General features: G+C 36.6%; 1 protein-coding gene across 1 annotated transcript in view; it reads right to left on the bottom strand.

Moving 5' to 3' along the window:
• The window catches only part of LOC133640481 (prospero homeobox protein 1-like), a 265,269-nt gene that overhangs the window by 134,709 nt on the left and 107,967 nt on the right, over window positions 1-22,593 (bottom strand). The window contains exons 3-4 of the mRNA XM_062033924.1: window positions 1,409-1,445; window positions 1,225-1,288 (exon numbers count right to left, since the gene is read on the bottom strand). The gene's annotated coding sequence lies outside the window, so the exon portion shown is untranslated. The remainder of the gene's footprint in view (window positions 1-1,224; window positions 1,289-1,408; window positions 1,446-22,593) is intronic.

Here is a 22,593-nt window from a genome sequence, read left to right as displayed (position 1 = left end):
GCTTGTTTGAAAAATATTTTAGGACAATATTGGGGAAAAAAATTCGGATTTTGGCTTGTTTGAAAAATATTTTAGGACAATATTGGGGGGAAAAATGACGTATTTTTGGCTTGTTTGAAAAATATTTTAGGACAACATTGAGAAAAGAATGACATTTTTGTCTTGTTTGAAAAATATTTTAGGACAATATTAGGGGGGAAAAAAATGACATATTTTTGGCCTGTTTGAAAAATATTTTAGGACAATATTGGGGGGGAAAATGACATATTTTTGGCTGTTTGGAAATATTATAGGACAATATTGGGGGGAAAAATGACGTATTTTTGGCTTGTTTAAAAAATATTTTAGGACAATATTGGGGGGGGGGGGAAATTACGTATTATTCGGCTTGTTTGAAAAATAATTTAGAAAAAAAAAAGACGTATTTTTGGCTTGTTTGAAAAATATTGTAGCACAATATTTGCTGCAAAAATATTTGTCTCCCAAGTTAGAACCGAACGCTGAGGCCAGAATGGTGTCAATCTCACGTCGGATTTGGTCCCCAGTCCGCAAGTTAAAAAACCCGCACTCGGTCGTTCTAAAAAACAACAACAAAGAAAACAACTAACTGCTGGTTTACCTTTCGACTGCCTTATTTTTGGTTTTGTCTGATGGAACTAATCACAGCGGACTTCCCGACGTTTTCAAATGCAGAATAAGCAGACGTTGAAGGGACAAGCGGTATAAAATGGATGGATGGATGAAGCGAACACACACACATTAAATGCTGTTATTCTTTATATGTATTTTATAATGTCAGTTAAGTTAGAATAGGTGGACATTTTATTCCCCTTTTATCATCTTATTATGACTGATCTCTATGAAATCTGCCTAGCAACAAGTGTCCAAGTAAGGAATGAATCGCATGGCCTCATTTAAAACCGTGCTGCGTGTCGTCCCGCTAATTATTTTCCACATAAAAACACACACAGTGGACCCCCGGCACGTTCAAAGACTTCCCCCTGTGGACAGACGCGTCTGCCAGCGCCGCTATAAATCACGCTGATGTTGGCGCTGAGGGCAAGGCGCACCTTGTCCACTCCTGGGCTGAATAAACCATAACATCCTGCCTCTCGTGCCGCCCGCTGCCCCCGAAGCGCGACCCAAGAGGAGACCACCGCCATCAAACCCCCCTCACACCTCCCTCCCTTCCTCTCGCGCTCCGTCCCCTCCTTGTCCACTTACGGCCGTCACGTTAGCTTTAGCACCCTTAGCCGAAGAAGACCTCTTGTTTCCATCGGATGACTTCCTGTTGTGAGGACGGGATGAGAAAAGAGAGAAGAGCAAAATCAGCAGGAAGCGAGCGTTTAACCGACGCCCTCTTCCCGGCGTGTGCCGTGACGGGGGGTCCGCGGGCTCCTTCCCTCACCTCAGGGTGTGTGCTCCGTGCACTCTTTCCTCCCATTCTGGAAAAGAAAGGATTTTTTTTTTTAACTACCTGAACACCCGGCCTCATTATGGAGCATCGGCACCGGGCGGAGACATTAAAAAGAAAGTGAACAAAGAAGAAAGAATGTGCAAAGTGACGAGGTTATCTGCTAATTGTTTCCCTTCATTTTTACGGCTTCACCGGGAGAAGCTGAGCAAACAAAGCGGCCCAGCGGTCGGCTCTTGGCACTCCACTTGGAGCTCTTATTATAGACTACAGCATCACAATCCACGTGTGTGTGTGTGTGCGTTTATATAATTCCAAGTACAGTGGAACCTCTGAAATCATACAACTATCAAAGTTTTAACAAAATAAGTTGTCTTATTTTAACATACATTATTTGGTTTGACCTTTTAGGCCAGGCCTGGGCTTTTATTTTGCCTCGGGGAGCCACATTTAAACCAAAAAATATTTTAGGACAATATTGGGAAAAAAATGAAATTTTTGGTTTGTTTGAAAAATATTTTAGGACAATATTGGGGGAAATGACATTTTTGGCTTGTTTGAAAAATATTTTCAGGACAATATTGGGGGAAAAAATTACGTATTATTGGCTTGTTTGAAAAATATTTTAGGACAATATTGGGGGTAAAATGACGTATTTTTGGCTTGTCTGAAAAATATTTTAGGACAATATTGGGAAAAAAATAACATATTTTTGGCTTGTTTGAAAAATATTTTAGGACAATATTGGGGGGGAAAAAAAGACGTATTTTTGGGCTTGTTTGAAAAATAATTAGAAAAAAAAGACCGATTTTTGGCTTGTTTGAATATTGGGGAAAAAATGAAATTTTTGGTTTGTTTGAAAAATATTTTAGGACAATATTGGGGAAAATAAATGAAGAATATTTGGCTTGTGTGAAAAATATTTGAGGACAATATTTGGAAAAAAATAACATATTTTTGGCTTGTTTGAAAAATATTTTAGGACAATATTGGGGGGAAAAAATTACGTATTTTTAGCTTGTTTGAAAAATATTTTAGGACAATATTGGGGGAAAAATTACGTATTTTTAGCTTGTTTGAAAAAAATTTTAGGACAATATTGGGGGAAAAATTACGTATTTTTGGCTTGTTTGAAAAATATTTTAGGACAATATTGGGGGAAAAATTACATATTTTTGGCTTGTTTGAAAAATATTTTAGGACAATATTGAGAAAAGAATGACGTATTTTTGGTTTGTTTGAATAATATTTTAGGACAATATTGGGGTGGGGGGAAATGACGAATATTTGGCTTGTCTGAAAAATATTTTAGGACAATATTGGGAAAAAAATAACATATTTTTGTCTTGTTTAAAAAATATTTTAGGACAATATTGGGGAAAATGACATTTTTGGCTTGTTTGAAAAATATTTTCAGGACAATATTGGGGGAAAAAATTACGTATTTTTGGCTTGTTTGAAAAATATTTTAGGACAATATTGGGGGTAAAATGACGTATTTTTGGCTTGTCTGAAAAATATTTTAGGACAATATTGGGAAAAAAATAACATATTTTTGGCTTGTTTGAAAAATATTTTAAGACAATATTGGGGGGAAAAAAAGACGTATTTTTGGGCTTGTTTGAAAAATAATTGGAAAAAAAAGACCGATTTTTGGCTTGTTTGAATATTGGGGAAAAAAAGGAAATTTTTGGTTTGTTTGAAAAATATTTTAGGACAATATTGGGGAAAATAAATGACGAATATTTGGCTTGTCTGAAAAATATTTGAGGACAATAATTGGGGGGGAAAATGACGTATTTTTGGGCTTGTTTGAAAAATAATGAGAAAAAAAAGACGTATTTTTGGCTTGTTTGAAAAATATTTTAGGACAATATTGGGGGAAAAAATAACATATTTTTGGCTTGTTTGAAAAATATTTTAGGACAATACTGGGGGGGAAAATTACGTATTTTTGGCTTGTTTGAAAAATATTTTAGGACAATATTGGGGAAAATTATGTATTTTGGTCTTGTTTGAAAACAATTTTAGGACAATATTGGGGGGAAAAATGACGTATTTTTGGCTTGTTTGAAAAATATTTTAGGACAATATTGAGAAAAGAATGACGTATTTTTGGCTTGTTTGAAAAATATTTTAGGACAATATTGGGGGCAAAAATGACATCTTTTTGGCTTGTTTGAAAAATAAATGACGAATATTTGGCTTGTCTGAAAAATACTTTAGGACAATATTGGGAAAAAAATAACATATTGTTGGCTTGTTTGAAAAATATTTTAGGACAATATTGGGGGGAAAAAATTACGTATTTTTGGCTTGTTTGAAAAATATTTTAGGACAATATTGAGAAAAGAATGACGTATTTTTGGCTTGTTGAAAAATATTTTAGGACAATATTGGGGGGAAAAAATGACGTATTTTTGGCTTGTTTGAAAAATATTTTAGGACAATATTGAGAAAATAATGACGTATTTTTGGCTTGTTTGAAAAATATTTTAGGACAATATTGGGGGTGGTGGGAAATGACGAATATTTGGCTTGTCTGAAAAATATTTTAGGACAATATTGGGAAAAAAATAACATATTTTTGGCTTGTTTAAAAAATATTTTAGGACAATATTGGGGCAAAAATTACGTATTTTTGGCTTGTTTGAAAAATATTTTAGGACAATATTGAGAAAAGAATGACGTAGTTTTGGCTTGTTTGAAAAATATTTTAGGACAATATTGGGGGTGGGGGGAAATGACGAATATTTGGCTTGTCTGAAAAATATTTTAGGACAATATTGGGAAAAAAATAACATATTTTTGGCTTGTTTAAAAAATATTTTAGGACAATATTGGGGGGGGAAATTATGTATATTTGCCTTGTTTGAAAAATATTTTAGGACAATATTGGGGAAAAAATTCCACATTTTTGGTTTGTTTGAAAAATATTTTAGGACAATATTGGGGGGAAAAAATGACGTATTTTTGGCTTGTTTGAAAAATATTTTAGGACAATATTGGGGGGGAAAATTATGGATTTTTGTCTTGTTTGAAAACTATTTCAGGACAATATTGGGGGGGGGGAGACGTATATTTGGCTTGTTTGAAAAATATTTTAGGACAATATTAGGGAAAAATGAAATTTTTGGTTTGTTTGAAAATATTTTAGGACAATATTGGGGGAAAAATTACGTATTTTTGGCTTGTTTGAAAAATATTTGAAGACAATATTGGGGGGAAAAAATGACGTATTTTTGGGCTTGTTTGAAAAATAATTAGAAAAAAACCCGACATATTTTTGGCTTGTTTGAAAAATATTTTTGGACAATATTGGGGGAAAAATTACGTATTTTTGGCTTGTTTGAAAAATATTTTAGGACAATATTGGGGGGAAAATGACGTATTTTTGGCTTGTTTGAAAAATATTTTAGGACACTATTGGGGGGGAAAATTACGTATTTTTGGCTTGTTTGAAAAATATTTTAGGACAATATTGGGGGTGGTGGGAAATGACGAATATTTGGTCTTTGCTCTGATTACTGCTGTGCACACTCTTGGCATTCTCTCCATGAGCTTCAAGCACACCTGTGAAATGAGAACCATTTCAGGTGACTACCTCTTGAAGCTCATGGAGAGAATGCCAAGAATGTGCGAAAAAGTCATCAGAGCAAAGGGTGGCTATTTTGAAGAAACTAGAATATAAAACATGTTTTGAGTTATTTCACCTTTTTTCGTTAAGTATGCTGTGTTTACATGCACTATAAAAATAATTATTGATATTGATTTAGTCAAACCAGCTTTTTAAAACTCCTGTAAAAAAACAAATGTATTATTATTTTTATTTTTTTTTTACAAAAAGGGCCAACAAATTCTGTATAAGGGGCCAGAATATGATTTTACATATTCACAATTCACTTAAATATGATTATAAATCTGTCCAGTTTTCCTGTACTTTAGAGCAGTGGTCCCCAACCACTGGGGCGTGGCCCTGGTACCGGTCCGTGGATCGATTGGTACCGTGCCGCACAAGAAATGTAAAAAAAAAAGGTTACACTTACAATTAGTGCACCAACCCAAAAAACCTCCCTCCCTCATTTACACTCATTCACACAAAAGGGTTGTTTCTTTCTGTTATTAATATTCTGCTTCCTACATTATATATCAATATATATCAATACAGTCTGCAAGGGATACAGTCCGTAAGCACACATGATTGTATTTTTTAATGACAAAAAAAACAAACAAAAAAAACCAAAAAAAAATGCCCGATGGTAAAGAAGTCGCTGCAGTCAGCCACATTTTAGAACTGCCTGCATTACTTTATTTACAATAAATATATCGATTATTGACGTGTAGCAATCTATTCTATAATCGTCCATGTCCCAATTGTGATGCATCTAAAAATTAATTATTTCCTCCACCTCTGGTATTAACATTTATGATTTTTATTATTATTATTATTTAAAAAAAAAAAAATTAACATTGAAATGACAAAGGAAAATCTTCAAGCCTGAAGCTTGGAGGTCCTGGTACAACATCCCCACTTACTTGTTAAGGTGTGCTCTTTACAACTCTTTCTACACTTGTCATGTCAAAATACATCCACGCTAAATAAGATGTCAGATACTATTGTTGTAATCCACCATTAAAGTCATTAACAGTGGTCAACACATTGGTTTTTTTTTACACATTACAATGCTTAACTTCTTTTTACGCTTATGGGAAAATGATATGTGTGAGTTGTTTTTTGACATTTGATTGACAGATTTTTAAATTGTGAGTTAAATATTGCCTGTATGATTATGAAATGTTTTATGATGGTGACAGGGAAGAGACAAGAATAGAGAGGCATGTCTATTTTTGACCAACGCTCGTCATTGCCATTGTGATGTTGTATTGGGAGGAGGCAGCAATCACCTTTTTATTCCTCCCATGAGCACCTTCTTCCACTCAGTGGCACTGTGGTGTGCGCGCGTGTGCATATACTGTATGTGTGTGTGTGTGTGTGTGTGTGTGTGTCGTGTGTGTGTGTGTGTGTGTGTGTGTGTGTGTGTGTGTGTGTGTGTGTGTGTGTGTGTGTGTGTGTGTGTGTGTGTGTGTGTGTGTCCAAATGTCCCACCACAGCTCATATGCTTTCATGGGTCAACTACAAAAGAGATGTATAAATAAACTTATCGCTGTCCAATAAATGTAAAAAAAAACACACACACAAACCCCAGTGAGGTAAAGACACGCACGCACACACGCACACACACACTCTCACACACACACACACACACGCACACGCACGTATATGTATGTATATGTATGTGTATATACATACATATGTACTGTGTATATACATATCTACTGCGTGTACTGTATATATACACACACACACATGCTCACATATATATATATGTATATGTATATATATGTACGTGTATATACATACATATATACTGTGTATATACATACATATATACTGTGTATATACATACATATATACTGTGTATATACATACATATATACTTATACTGTGTATATACATATATACTGTGTGTATACACACACACACACACACACACACACACACACACACACACACATGCTCACGTATATATGTATGTGTATATACATACATATATATACTGTGTGTATATACACACACACACACACACGTACACACACACACATGTACTTGCTCACATATATATGTATGTGTATATACGTACATACATATATACTGTGTATATACATAAATACTGTGTGTATGTACACACACACACATTTAGGTTAGGGTAGCGGGGGTTGTCCCGGAAGAGTTAGTGCTGCAAGGGGTTCTGGGTATTTGTTCTGTTGTGTTTATGTCGTGTTACGGTGCGGATGTTCTCCCGAAAATGTGTTTGTCATTCTTGTTTGGTGTGGGTTCACAGTGTGGCGCATATTTGTAACAGTGTTAAAGTTGTTTATACGGCCACCCTCGGTGTGACCTGTATGGCTGTTGACCATTCACTTGTGTGTGTGAAAAGCCGTATATATTATGTGACTGGGCCGGCACGCAAAGGCAGTGCCTTTAAGGTTTATTGTCGCTCTGTACTTCTCCCTACGTCCGTGTACACAGCGGCCTTTTAAAAAGTCATACATTTTACTTTTTGAAACCCATACCGATAATTTCCGATATTACATTTTAAAGCCTTTATCGGCCGATGATATCGGCAGTCCGATTTTATCGGACACCTCTAGTAAAAAGGTGTGTTTCCAGTGGAGCACAGAGTCTAAAATGCAGCATCAAGGCTAGATTATGGACACAATTCCAGATATACAATCATATATTTGGAATAAAGCTATCAGACACTCCTTCCAACACAACGTGAGTGTCTTTAGCCCAAGAAGAAGCCATCATGGCCAGAGGCCACTCTAGATCCCTTTTTTTTCCTTGCAGGAATCTGCTCTTCCTGTATAAAAGTTTATCTGCCAGTCACCGCCGCCTCCCAAAGGAAAGTGACAGCAACTTTATTCGCCCGTTGACCCGTGAAGAGGACAAAGAGACGCTCATACACACATGTAACCTGACTAAGGGCTTCTTTTCTTTTCCAGCCAAGGGCCACCAGGAATCTTGTGTGCTCAGCACAACCCGTGTGTGTGTGTCACGTTTTTAAACTATTTCAGCTTCTTTTGCCAATTGTTGTCCACTCATCTTGACATGTGGTAAGCCGGGGGGGTAAGTGGGGATTGTTGTATAGTAAGGGTGTAACGGTACGTGTATTTGTATTGAACCGTTTCGGCACGGGGGGGGTTCGGTTCGGTGGTGTACCGAACGAGTTTCCACACAGACATATTAAGTAGCGTTAACGCACGTTGTGTAAACAATGCACACCGAGGCACAACACACGGCATGCTAGCAACGACCGGGCTACTACAACATGCAAAAGCCAGAGCTGGAAGACCCTCCTGCCTCGTTAAGATCTCCCGTTTGGGAACATTTCTGTTTCGTGGTGCGACACAACAATGGATAACATCGCTTCAACGAAGAGAAAGACAAACAAACACAGCTCCCACCGCATTTAAGCAGCCTCTCCTCGGCGAGTCAGGCAGGGCTAAAAGCAATAACAAATGTTTTTATAGCAGCAGATTGCATTAAAAACTAGATTTTGAGCCACTTCTATGGTGGAAGAACAATGAGCCCATATATCCTCTTACTGCCAAGTTAGCCAGGCACTACCTCGCCATACCTGCTACCTCCGTGCCCAGTCAAAGGGTATTTTGCACAGCTGGAGACATTTTAACTGCAAGCAGGTGTGTTCTTTCTGCAGACAATGTGGATAAACTGATTTTTCTGGCAAAAAACATGAAAATTGAACGTTCACGGCTATATTTATTCGATACTAACATTTGTGGTGGTGTTATTTTATAATGACAGAAAATAAGCCCAGAGGCCCCCACCATGCAATAAGGGTGTAATGTCGGTTCGGTACATACCTCGGTTTAGAGGTCACGGTTCGGTTAATTTTCGGTACAGTAAGAAAACAACAAAATATACATTTTATGGTCATTTATTTACCAAAATGTGTAAACAATGGCTTGTGTAAATGTGTAATCAATGTGGATAAACTGATTTTTCTGGCAAAAATCATGAAAATTGAGTGAAAGTCACCAGGGTTAAAGGCTGGGGGGGTAAAAGAAAAGTTAATCTGAGGCTGAGTTGACTTGAAACTGTTTAATGTTGCACTTTTTGTACGTAGAAGAAAAGTTTTGTCATTTTATTTAATCTGAGCAACAACTTCAAGCCGTTTAATGTTGCACTTCATATGTGGAAATGTTGCACTTTATATGTAGAAAGGTTTTGTTAATGCCTGGTTCACACCAACGGCGCTTGCCGCGCTTTAAAGCGGCGAGCAAAGCGCCGTCATTTTTGTCCATTTTTCCACGAATATCCCGATCTCCGAAGTAATGTTATGCTTTGATACGCTCTGATACGCTCCGATACGAATTAGTTGCCGCTTTGTTTCCGTTCCTCGCGATTTGATCCCGCTTTGATACGCTTTAAATCACGCTTTGATACGTTTTATTACGCTTTATTGAACTTTATTATGCTTTGATGCGATCCTGACGCTTTAAATCAGGCTCTGACACGATTATCAAGCTCTGTTGTGCATTGTTACAACAAAAATGAGGAAAAAAATGTGAAAAACTCAGTATACTGTTTTCCACTCATTTTTTATATTCATTTATTTTTTCAATTTCTCTTTTTTTTTGTTATATTATGTTTATTATTTATTATGTTTTATATCTTCATTTCTTTGTCATCTTAATAAATATCTATCTTTCATTTCTTACGCTAGTTGACAATAATAAAAGGCATTTCTTTTATTTTTTATATTCATTTATTTTTTCAATTTCTCTTTTTTTTCCGTTATATTATGTTTTACATCTTCATTTCTTTTATTTCTTTGTCATCTTAATAAATATCTATCTTTAATTTCTTATGCTAGTTGACAATAATAAAAGGCATTTCTTTTATTTTTTATATTCATTTATTTTTTCAATTTCTCTTTTTTTTCCGTTATATTATGTTTTACATCTTCATTTCTTTTATTTCTTTGCCATCTTAATAAATATCTATCTTCAATTTCTTATGCTGGTTGACAATAATAAAAGGCATTTCTTTTATTTTTTATATTCATTTATTTTTTAAATTTCTCTTTTTTTTCCGTTATATTATGTTTTATATCTTCATTTCTTTTATTTCTTTGTCATCTTAATAAATATCTATCTTTCATTTCTTACGCTAGTTGACAATAATAAAAGGCATTTCTTTTATTTTTTATATTCATTTATTTTTTCAATTTCTCTTTTTTTTCCGTTATATTATGTTTTACATCTTCATTTCTTTTATTTCTTTGCCATCTTAATAAATATCTATCTTTAATTTCTTATGCTAGTTGACAATAATAAAAGGCATTTCTTTTAAACGTAACATATTCTCTTTATTATTAACATTTTCATACAGAAAAATGATAGACAGTAATGTCAAAGTGCAACATCAAACAGCAGAAGTGCAGAAACAATGATCATCGTATAAAAAAGGCAATGATGCAAAAGAGAATGGATTTGTAATCCTGTGTTGGTTTTACATCAAGTTTCAATGTCACTAGTCAATATCACAGTCACTTCCTATTGCGCTTTGAACCAAGATCTGTTGAGCTTTCCTAAGCTTTGAGTCAAGCTTTGCTGAGCTTTGTCACACTTTGATACGCTCTCGGCGCCTTATTCCATTCTTGACAGAGCGCAGAATTCTTTTAAACCGTTTAAACATTTTTGGCGAACTTGCCACACTACAAGCTTTCCCACGATCCATTAGGACCCTCACGCTTTGTTACGCTTTAACGCCGCTTTGCATGCCGCTTTAAAGCGCCGTTGGTGTGAACCTAGCATAAGAAACCAATTCCGAGCCTCATCTTATTTAGTTTTTATTTGACATATGTTGACTGCATGAACCCTGGCAATGGACCCTGTGTGTATATGTGTCAATACGTGGACTGTGAGGGTTCTGTTTTCCCGAGATGCAAGTAAAGCTGGATCGGACATGGCGTGAGGGTAAGGACATCTTTATTTTAACACTAACAAAAGGAATAAACAAAAAGCGCGCACAAGGGCGGGAATACAAACTTGGCTAATGAAAACAAATCTAGCACTAAAGGCAAAAACTATGAACATGAAACCAAAATCACTAACTGTGGCATTAATAACAAAAACTTCCTTGACAGAGCAGGAATCTATGGCATGGAACACGCGATCAATGGCGTAACAGGGGTAGTATGGGTAATGTCACCAGGACGATCAACAGAAAAAGACAGGCTTGAATAACAGTGACATGATTAGTGACAGGTGCGCGAGTGCAAAACGTGAGACAGGTGAAAACTAATGGGTTGTCATGGAAACAAAACAAACGAGAGTGCACAAAGGGGTCCAAAGACCAAACCGAACATAACCAAAACAAAACATGATCACACAGACATGACAATGTGTATGTTATTGTTCTGCTTAGCATTCATGACCGCCTGCTGTTGCACTGATCAGCCTAGTGGTGGCTCACATGCATCACACACACAGCTATTTTAAAGCAATGTTAAAAGGATAAAGCCATTGTTTACAAATTTTGGTAAATAAATAACCAGAAAATGTATATTTTGTTGTTTTCTTACTGTACCGAAAATGAACCGAACCGTGACCTCTGAACCGAGGTACGTACCGAACCGAAATTTTTGTGTACCGTTACACCCTTATTGCATCGTGGGGGCCCCTGGGCTTATTTTCTGTCATTATAAAATAACAACACCACAAATGTTAGTATCGAATACAAACCCCATTTCCATATGAGTTGGGAAATGGTGTTAGATGTAAATATAAACGGAATACAATGATTTGCAAATCATTTTCAAGCCATATTCAATTGAATGCACTACAAAGACAACATATTTGATGTTCAAACTCATAAACCTTTTTTTTTTTTGCAAATAATAATTAACTTAGAATTTCACGGCTGCAACACGTGCCAAAGTAGTTGGGAAAGGGCATGTTCACCACTGTGTTACATGGCCTTTCCTTTTAACAGCACTCAGTAAAGGTTTGGGAACTGAGGAGACACATTTTTGAAGCTTCTCAGGTGGAATTCTTTCCCATTCTTGCTTGATGTACAGCTTAAGTTGTTCAACAGTCCGGGGGTCTCCCTTCTGCTATTTTAGGTGCCACACATTTTCAACGGGAGACAGGTCTGGACTACAGGCAGGCCAGTCTAGTACCCGCACTCTTTTACTGTGAAGCCACGTTGATGTAACACGGGGCTTGGCATTGTCTTGCTGAAATAAGCAGGGGCGTCCATGGTAACGTTGCTTGGATGGCAACATATGCTGCTCCAAAACCTGTATGTACCTTTCAGCATTAATGGTGCCTTCACAGATGTGTAAGTTACCCATGTCTTGGGCACTAATACACCCCCATACCATCACACATGCTGCCTTTTACACTTTGCGCCTATAACAATCCGGATGGTTCTTTTCCTCTTTGGTCCGGAGGACACGACGTCCACAGTTTCCAAAAACAATTTGAAATGTGGACTCGTCAGACCACAGAACACTTTCCCAGTTTGTATCAGTCCATCTTAGATGAGCTCAGGCCCAGCGAAGCCGACGGACTTTCTGGGTGTTGTTGATAAACGGTTTTCGCCTTGCATAGGAAAGTTTTAACTTGCACTTACAGATGTAGCGACCAACTGTAGTTACTGACAGTGGGTTTCTGAAGTGTTCCTGAGCCCATGTGGTGATATCCTTTACACACTGATGTGGCTTGTTGATGCAGTACAGCCTGAGGGATGGAAGGTCACGGGCTTAGCTGCTTACTTGCAGTGATTTCTCCAGATTCTCTGAACCCTTTGATGATATTACGGAGCGTAGATGGTGAAATCCCTAAATTCCTTGCAATAGCTGCTTGAGAAAGGTTTTTCTTAAACTGTTCAACAATTTGCTCAGGCATTTGTTGACAAAGTGGTGACCCTCGCCCCATCCTTGTTTGTGAATGACTGAGCATTTCATGGAATCTACTTTTATACCCAATCATGGCACCCACCTGTTCCCAATTTGCCTGTTCACCTGTGGGATGTTCCAAATAAGTGTTTGATGAGCATTCCTCAACTTTATCAGTATTTATTGCCACCTTTCCCAACTTCTTTGTCACGTGTTGCTGCCATCAAATTCTAAAGTTAATGATTATTTGCAAGAAAAAAAAAAGTTTATGAGTTTGAACATCAAATATGTTGTCTTTGTAGCATATTCAACTGAATATGAGTTGAAAAGGATTTGCAAATCATTGTATTCCGTTTATATTTACATCTAACATCATTTCTCAACTCATATGGAAACGGGGTTTGTACATATAGCCGTGAAAGTTCAGTAGTAAAGTTGCTTGATTCCGATTAAGAACGTCTACCAGAAGATTATTAGAGCCAGAAGAAGTGTGGCATAGGGACGTTTCTTAAGCGCAAAAATGATGACTAAAGTGGTGAATGCAAAATGGTTCCTTCCACCTGAATAACAGCAAACCTAGGATTTCACTCAACACAGACGTCGTAATGTCATCAAAGCTCACCTTTAAGCATTCACACACACACACGTTGGAACAAGGATGACGTAATAGAAGAAAGGTAAACATATAGTCAATGTATTAGTGGCAGCATAGGAGAAAGTTAGGTACAAGTTTGCATCTCATTGCACATAATTGTGGTTATTGAACGTTGTTATTGTATGTTCTTGTTGACTATTGATCTGACACCGGCTGTGGGTGGCGCTAATCATCAATAAATGGCTGCAGGTGGTGGACGCAGGCAAATGCAAAGCTGCGTGCTGAGGAGTGTTTGTGGTCCTCTGTCCATTCGAGCTCTTACTAAACTGTGGTGCATTCAAAGAGCCTTGATTAAAGTTGGAAACAGAGGCAACGCTTGTTTTTAACCAACAGGAAATGCACTAATGGTAATATATTCATAATAATGTATGATTCCTATTGTTAAATTCATATTCTGGGCACCTTATCTTGAAATTTTGGGCCCTTTTTTTGTAAAAAAAAACAATCCCAAACAACGTTTTGATTTTTTTTTTTTTTAAAGGAGGTTTATCAAGATATGTTAATCCCATCTTTTCAAAGTCAAAACCTAATTAAAGTTGTTTACATGTCTTTTAAAACACTTTTTCTTTAACCAAATCAATGCAATAGATTGTTTTTTAATGCCGTTAATACCGGTTTCTCAGATGCGGTCGGTTGTAATACACTCTTCTACCACTTGCGGCAGTAGTGACAATGTCCAACAAACAGAAGAGGTCTGGCTCTAAAGTCGTAGAGAAGTTTCTTAAGCGCAAAAATTAGGACTAAAATGGTGAAGCTGTGCATTCAAATTTTATTGACTGTTTAGGAAAAAACATATATTCGTCATTATTAATTTAGTTTGAATTTACAAAACCCAAAAGCAGTGAAGTTGTCACTTTGTGTAAATAGTAAATAAAAACAGAATACAATGATTTGCTAATTATTTTCAACTTATATTTAATTGAATAGACTGCAAAGACAAGATATTTAATGTTCGAACTGGAAAACGTTTTTTTGTGTGCAAATATTAGCTCATTTGGAATTTGATGCCTGCAACATGTTTCAAAAAAGCTGGCACAAGTGGCAAAAAAGAGTGAGAAAGTGGAGGAATGCTCATCAAACACTTATTTGGAACATCCCACAGGTGAACAGGTTAATTGGGAACAGGTGGGTGCCATGATTGGGTATACAAGCATCTTCCATGAAATGCTCAGTCATTCCCAAACAAGGATGGGGCGAGGGTCACCACTTTGTCAACAAATGGGTGAGCAAATTGTTGAACAGTTTAAGAACAACATTTCTCAACCAGCTATTGCAAGGAATTTAGGCTATTTCACCATCTACGCTCCGTAATATCATCAAAAGGTTTAGAGAATCTGGAGAAATCACTGCACGTAAGCGATGACATGACGGACCTTGGATCCCTCAGGCGGTACTGCATCAAAAAGCGACATCAGTGTGTAAAGGATATCACCACATGGGCTCAGGAACACTTCAGAAACCCACTGTCAGTAACTAAAGTTGGTCGCTACATCTGTAAGTGCAAGTTAAATCTCTACTATGCAAAGCGAAAACCATTTATCAACAACACCCAGAAACGCCGCCCACTTCGCTGGGCCCGAGCTCATCTAAGATGGACTGATGCAAAGTGGAAAAGTGTTCTGTGGTCTGACGAGTCCACATTTCAAAAACTGTGGACGTTGTGTCCTCCGGACCAAAGAGGAAAAGAACCATCCGGATTGTTCTAGGCGCAAAGTTCAAAAGCCAGCATGTGTGATGGTACGGGGGTGTATTAGTGCCCAAGACATGGGTAACTTACACATCTGTGAAGGCGCCATTAATGCTGAAAGGTACATACAGCTTTTGGAGCAACATATGTTGCCATCCAAGCAACGTTACCATGGACGCCCCTGCTTATTTCAGCAAGACGATGCCAAGCCACGTGTTACATCAGCGTGGCTTCATAGTTAAAGAGTGGTTTCATATCATTTGACAAGGTTTTCCTGTTATGTAGGTAGGTTAGATATAATTATTCAATACAATTAAAATCAAGAGTAAGATGCAATGTTGTGTCTAGGGTTATTGGCCCTTAGGGAGATTTGTGCATGGGGGCCCAGAATTTGGTGCTACATCCCTGAAGCCAAGAGTTACTTTGTGAAAGAAAAAGCATATTGAACACAACCAAAATGGAATTAAGGGTCATCATCCGTGCAGAGCATTTGGCCTCGTCTTGACCCAGTTAAGGGTCCATCCATCCTGGGCTCGCAGACCCCGACGGATAACCCTCCCAAAGAGAATCCCGAGATTACGGAACGGTCACTTAGGAGAAAAGGAGCGAGGGCGGAGTGCTTAGTTGAAGATTATCCGATAAAAGGAAGGGGAACGCTGGCCGAGATGGAGGAGAGACGCGCTTACGAGACGGGATGGAGATTGCCAGGGAAGTCACGGAGAGGGCGAGTGAGTCACGTGTTGACAAAGTGTGTGTGGGCGAGGGTTAACAAAAAAGATGAGTTGATGGAGCGAGAGAGAAAGAGTGGAGGAAGGCGGATGGAGAGAAGCAGCGATGGAAAGATAACGAGAGGAGGAAACAGGAAGGATGAGGGCTGGGGATGGATTAAGCAGCAAAAACAGCCATTGTCAAGTATAAAACACACATTCATTTTTTTTTATTTTTTTTTTTACTTCCCTCTGCACATCTGCTTTTTTTTTTAACGGAAAAAAGTATGAAAACATAAAAAAAGTAGATAAAGTTGCACCGAAAACACCATCTTTTGACAGAAAAACATAGAATTTTGCTGCAATCTATAAGCAGCATGAGAGCTGTATGAATGATATTCATATTCAAATAGCTCCAGTATTGATTGATTGATTGAAACTTGTATTAGTAGATTGCACAGTACAGTACGTATTCCGTACAATTGACCACTAAATGGTAACACCCCAATATGTTTTTCAACTTGTTTAAAGTTAAAGTCCACGTTAATCAATTCATTCAGTATCAGTTTGTAAAAAAAAATTGAGCTGAGTAGTTTTTCCCCCTTTAATACAAAATGCAGTATATTCAATACAACACAAATATGGCACAAACGAAAATCTTTATAAAGTACACAACTATTTGCTTTAGTTGAGCTTTAAAGGAACCGTAGGGGCTGAATAATACAACACTGTATATTTCATCATATTCCTATTTTATACGAAATAAGTATATTTTATATTATTTACCGTAATTTCCGGACTATAAGCCGCTACTTTTCCCCCTCGTTCTGGTCCCTGCGGCTTATACAACGGTGCGGCTTATTTACGGCCTGTTCTTCTCCGACACCGACAAAGAGGATTTCGGTGGTTTTAGTACGCAGGAGGAAGACGATGACACAATGATTAAAGACTGACTTTTCATATACCGGTAGGCTGGTTATTTTGATAACGTACAGGCGAGCACTTTGTATTACTTTGCACCGTTGTATTATTTGTACTCTGCACGAATGCTGTTCGCCATGTCAAAGATGTGAAAGTTTGATTGAATGATTGAAAGATTTATTGTTAATAAATGGGACGCTTTGCGTTCCCAAACAGTCATCTCTGTCCCGACAATCCCCTCCGTGGTAGCAGGAACCCCTATATACTACGCTAATTACACATCAAAACCCTGCGGCTTATAGTCGGGTGCGGCTTATATATGGAGCAGTCTGTATTTTCCCCTAAATTTAGCTGGTGCGGCTTATAGTCAGGTGCGGCTTATAGTCCGGAAATTAAGGTACATTTTTAAAAAACAGTTTTCTACTGATTTTAGTGTCTTTTGTGCAAAATTCCTTATAATAAATCTAATATTAAATAAGTCATAAAAATGATAATAGTAAAAGCTAATAATCAAACTACTCTAATATATTTTGTTTAATATTTTAGTGAGTAAGCACTTCATTTACCATACATCTTTCATATTTTTATACATTTTGTAGAGAAAGCACACAAATGACAATAACAAAAGCTACTAATCCACCTAATTTATATTTATAAAAACACATTAATTTACCACATTTCTTTCATATTTTTATTAGTGATGTTAACGTTAAAGGCCTACTGAAATGAAATGTTCTTATTTAAACGGGGATAGCAGATCCATTCTATGTGTCATACTTGATCATTTCGCGATATTGCCATATTTTTGCTGAAAGGATTTAGTAGAGAAAATCGACGATAAAGTTCGCAACTTTTGCTCGCTGATTAAAAAAAGCCTTGCCTGTACCGGAAGTAGCGTGACGTCGCAGGTTGAAAGGCTCCTCACATCTGCACATTGTTTACACCAGCAGCGAGAGCGATTCGGACCGAGAAAGCGACGATTACCCCATTAATTTGAGCCAGGATGAAAGATTCGTGGATGAGGAACGTAAGAGTGAAGGACTAGAGTGCAGTGCAATACATATCTTTTTTCGCTCTCACCGTAACTTAGGTACAAGCTGGCTCATTGGATTCCACACTTTCTCCTTTTTCTATTGTGGATCACGGATTTGTATTTTAAACCACCTCAGATACTATATCCTCTTGAAAATGAGAGTCGATAACACGAAATGGACATTCACAGTGACTTTTATCTCCACGACAATACATAGACGAAACACTTTAGCTACTGAGCTAACGTGATAGCATCGTGCTTAAATGCAGATAGAAACAAAAGAAATAAACCCCTGACTGGAAGGATAGACAGAAGATCAACAATACTATTAAACCATGGACCTGTAAATACACGGTTAATGCTTTCCAGCCTGGCGAAGCTTAACAATGCTGTTGCTAACGACGCCATTGAAGCTAACTTAGCAACCGGACCTCACAGAGCTATGCTAAAAACATTAGCTATCCACCTACGCCAGCCAGCCCTCATCTGCTCATCAACACCCGTGCTCACCTGCGTTCCAGCGATCGACGGAGCGACGAAGGACTTCACCCGATCACAGATGCAGTCGGCGAGACGGAGGAAGTTAAGGTGAGTTCGGCGGATAGCGCGTCTGCTATGCATCTCTGTCCTCCTGGCTGTGTTGCTGTAGTCCGCCGCTAATACACCGATCCCACCTACAACTTTCTTCTTTGCAGTCTCCATTGTTCATTAAACAAATTGCAAAAGATTCACCAACACAGATTTCCAGAATACTGTGGAATTTTGAAATGAAAACAGAGCTTTTTTGTATTGTATTCAATGGTGTACCAATACTTCCGTATCAACCGTTTACGTCACGCGCATACGTCATCATATCTAGATGTTTTCAACCGGAAGTTTAGCGGGAAATTTAAAATGTCACTTTATAAGTTAACCCGGCCGTATTGGCATGTGTTGCAATGTTAAGATTTCATCATTGATGTATAAACTATCAGACTGCGTGGTCGCTAGTAGTGGCTTTCAGTAGGCCTTTCAACTGTATAATGCATATGTTCCTTGTTGACTGCACTTAAATGTAGAATATATGTAGAATATATTTATATTATTCATATATTATATATATAATATATTATTTATTATTATTATTGTCTATTGTGAGCGAACTGTAGTGCTGAATTTCCCCCATGGATCAATAAAGTACTTTCTATTCCATTCTATTCTATTCTAAAGGAACCGTAAAGGCTGAATAATACAACACTGTATATTTCATCATATTCCTATTTTATACGAAATAAGTATATTTTATATTATTCACATTTTTAAAAAACAGTTTTCTACTGATTTTAGTATCTTTTGTGCAAAATTCCTTATAATGAATCTAATATTAAGTAAGTCATAAAAATGATAATAGTAAAAGCTAATAATCAAACTAATATATTTTGTTTAATGTTTTAGTGCAGGGGTCCCCAAGCTTTTTGAATACGGGGCCGCATTGGGGTAATATAGTATATAGTAATATAGTATATTATATATATATAATATAGTATATGTCCATGTATATATATATATATATATGTATATATATGTATATGTATGTATATATGTATATATATATATATATATATATATATATATATATATATATATATATATATATATATATATATATATATATATATATATATATTCATACATATATATTCCTCGACTTAAAGAGCGCACTTGCTGTAAGGACAAATTTTAAAAATAAATAAATAAAAAAAATATATATATATTTTTTTTTTTTATCTTGGGACTTCCCGCGGGCCGGATTTTGGACGCTGGGGGGCCGTAGTTTGGGGACCCCTGTTTTAGTGAGTAAGCACTTCATTTACCATACATCTTTCATATTTTTATACATTTTGTAGAGAAGGCACACACATGACAATAACAAAAGCTAATTATATATAAAAAAACATTAATTTACCACATTTCTTTCATATTTGTATTAGTGATGTTAACGTTAACACATGCGATTCATTAAAAAAAAACAATTAGTTATCATAAATGAATACTGTGGAGGGAGAGTGTGACCAGCGCGCCTGCAGGAGCAAAGGTCACCGCCTCTGTCCATGGTGCTGAAGACAGAGCACCATCAGACGGGGGCGTGCCATGTGCTGACGGCGAGACACGGCTGGCAGCTGATTACATTTCACAGGTGGTACGTGTTAATCTAATCATCTGTTGTCTTCAACAGTAAGCGGCCGGGAGCAGAGGGGGAGAGAGGATACGGACGTGGCTGGAAAGTCACGTTCTGGGAGAAGGAAACAGTTGATGAAACATATGAGAATTAAAACTTTGTTCAAACCTGCAAGCTTGGATCCTGTGAAGTGTCCGTCAGTGGAAGCGACTTCCACAAATACAGATTAATCGTTAATTTGTTTTGAGCGCACCTTAACCTAAAAGACGGGTGTGCGTCGTTAGGTCAGTAAACAAGACGAGTGATGAGAGTCAGAGCTTGGCGATCACTTTGGTTTCAAGACACACTCCGATTGATAAAACAAGTTTAAAATACCATCTGAAGCCAAACAGGTACTCGACGATGCCGCCAGCAAGGATGCGACGTTGACAACAAACAGAGGACGACAAACAACGCTAGCACAGTTTACCCGCGTCAATGTTGGCAAAAAAAAAGGAACTGGCTAAGTTGATTATTTTTAATCAGATTTTGTCCAGCTGACTGTTCAAACTGCAAGTCAATGTGGCCTCGACGTCACTTTCATGCAAAATGTAATAACAACGGAAGTTGACTGGATTCTGGAAATGGAAAGGGAAGTCGCTGCTAGTAGTACAAAATAAAATAAAAGTAGCTACTAGGGTTGTACGGTATACCGGTATTAGTATAGTACCGTGATTCTAATGAATCATATTCGGTACTGTATTGCCTCAAAAAAGCACCAGTCCAGGACGAGGAATAGCTAAACATGCTTCACTACACACCGTAGCTCACCGCCGTCACAATGTAAACAAACACCATTGGTGGATCTACACCTGACATCCACTGTAATGATACCAAGTACAATAGCGTATCTAGTCGATACTACTATGATTACGTCAATACTTTTTGGCATCACATCTTTCTTTTAAAAAAATTTTTATATCATGTTTGAAAACTCAGGAAATATGTCCCTGGACACATGAGGACTTTAAATATGACCAATGTATGATCCTGTAACGACTCAGTATCGGATTGATACCTAAATTTGTGGTATCATCCAAAACTAATGAAAAGTATCAAAGAAGAGAAGAATAAGTGATTATTACATTTTAACAGAAGTGTAGATAGAACATGTTGAAAGAGTAAGTAAGCAGATATTAACAGTAAATGAACAAGTAGATTAATAATTCATTTTCTACCTCTTGTCCTTAATAATGTGTACAAAATAATAGGTGTATAAATGACACAATATGTTACTGCATATGTCAGCAGACTAATTAGGAGTCTTTGTTTGTTTACTTACTACTAAAAGACAAGTTGTCTTGTATGTTCAATATTTTATTTAAGGACTAACTTGCAATAATAAACATATGTTTCATGTACCCTAAGATTTTGTGGGTAAAATAAAGCCAATTATGCCATTTTTGTGGTCCCCTTTATTTAGAAAAGTACCGAAAAGTATCGAAATAATTTTGGTACCGGTACCAAAATATTGGTATTGGGGTAACACTAGTAGCTACACCTTAAAAATGAGTGTTTTTAAATGTGAAAATTTTAAAAAATAATATAATATATGAATGGATATATATATATATATATATATATATATATATATATATACATACATATATATATATATATATATATATATATATATATATATATATATATATATATATATATATATATATATATATATATATATATATATATATATATATATATACACATATATATATATACTATATAGATCCTGTTCTGTCTCCCTGTAATGTTTGTCTGATCTTGAATGGGATTGTGCTGAAAATGTTAATTTCCCCTAAAGTATTATATGTATCGGATTGATACCTAAATTTGTGGTATCATCCAAAACTAATGTAAAGCATCCAAACAAGAGAAGAATAAGTGATTATTACATTTTAACAGACGTGTAGATAGAACATGTTGAAAGAGAAAGTAAGCAGATATTAACAGTAAATGAACAAGTAGATTAATAATTCATTGTCTACCACTTGTCCTTAATAATGTGTACAAAATAATAGGTGTATAAATGACACAATATGTTACTGCATATGTCAGCAGACTAATTAGGAGCCTTTGTTTGTTTACTTACTACTAAAAGACAAGTTGTCTTGTATGTTCACTATTTTATTTAAGGACAAACTTGCAATGATAAAGACATGTTTAATGTACCCTAAGATTTTTTGGGTAAAATAAAGCCAATAATGCCATTTATGTGGTCCCCTTTATTTAGAAAAGTATCAAAATTGGTAATGGGACAACACTAGTTAATACTAATTAATAATAACAGATTTGGTTTTTAAATGTACCAATCGGGTCGTGGCCCGGTGGTTGGGGACCACTGTTTTAAACTATTGTAGTGGCATTCTGTACAAGAAGTGCACTTTAATTTAGTGTTGTTTTGATATGTCATCTTAGTGACATCATGCACAAAAGTGCACTCATAGCTTGTTTTAAAATGTCTCTGACCATCTTGCACTTTCTGTT

Source organism: Entelurus aequoreus, linkage group LG23, assembly GCF_033978785.1.
Source record: "Entelurus aequoreus isolate RoL-2023_Sb linkage group LG23, RoL_Eaeq_v1.1, whole genome shotgun sequence".
Classification (NCBI taxonomy): domain Eukaryota; kingdom Metazoa; phylum Chordata; class Actinopteri; order Syngnathiformes; family Syngnathidae; genus Entelurus; species Entelurus aequoreus.
Note: the sequence above shows the minus strand (reverse complement) of the source record. Positions and strands in the feature narration are given on the sequence as shown.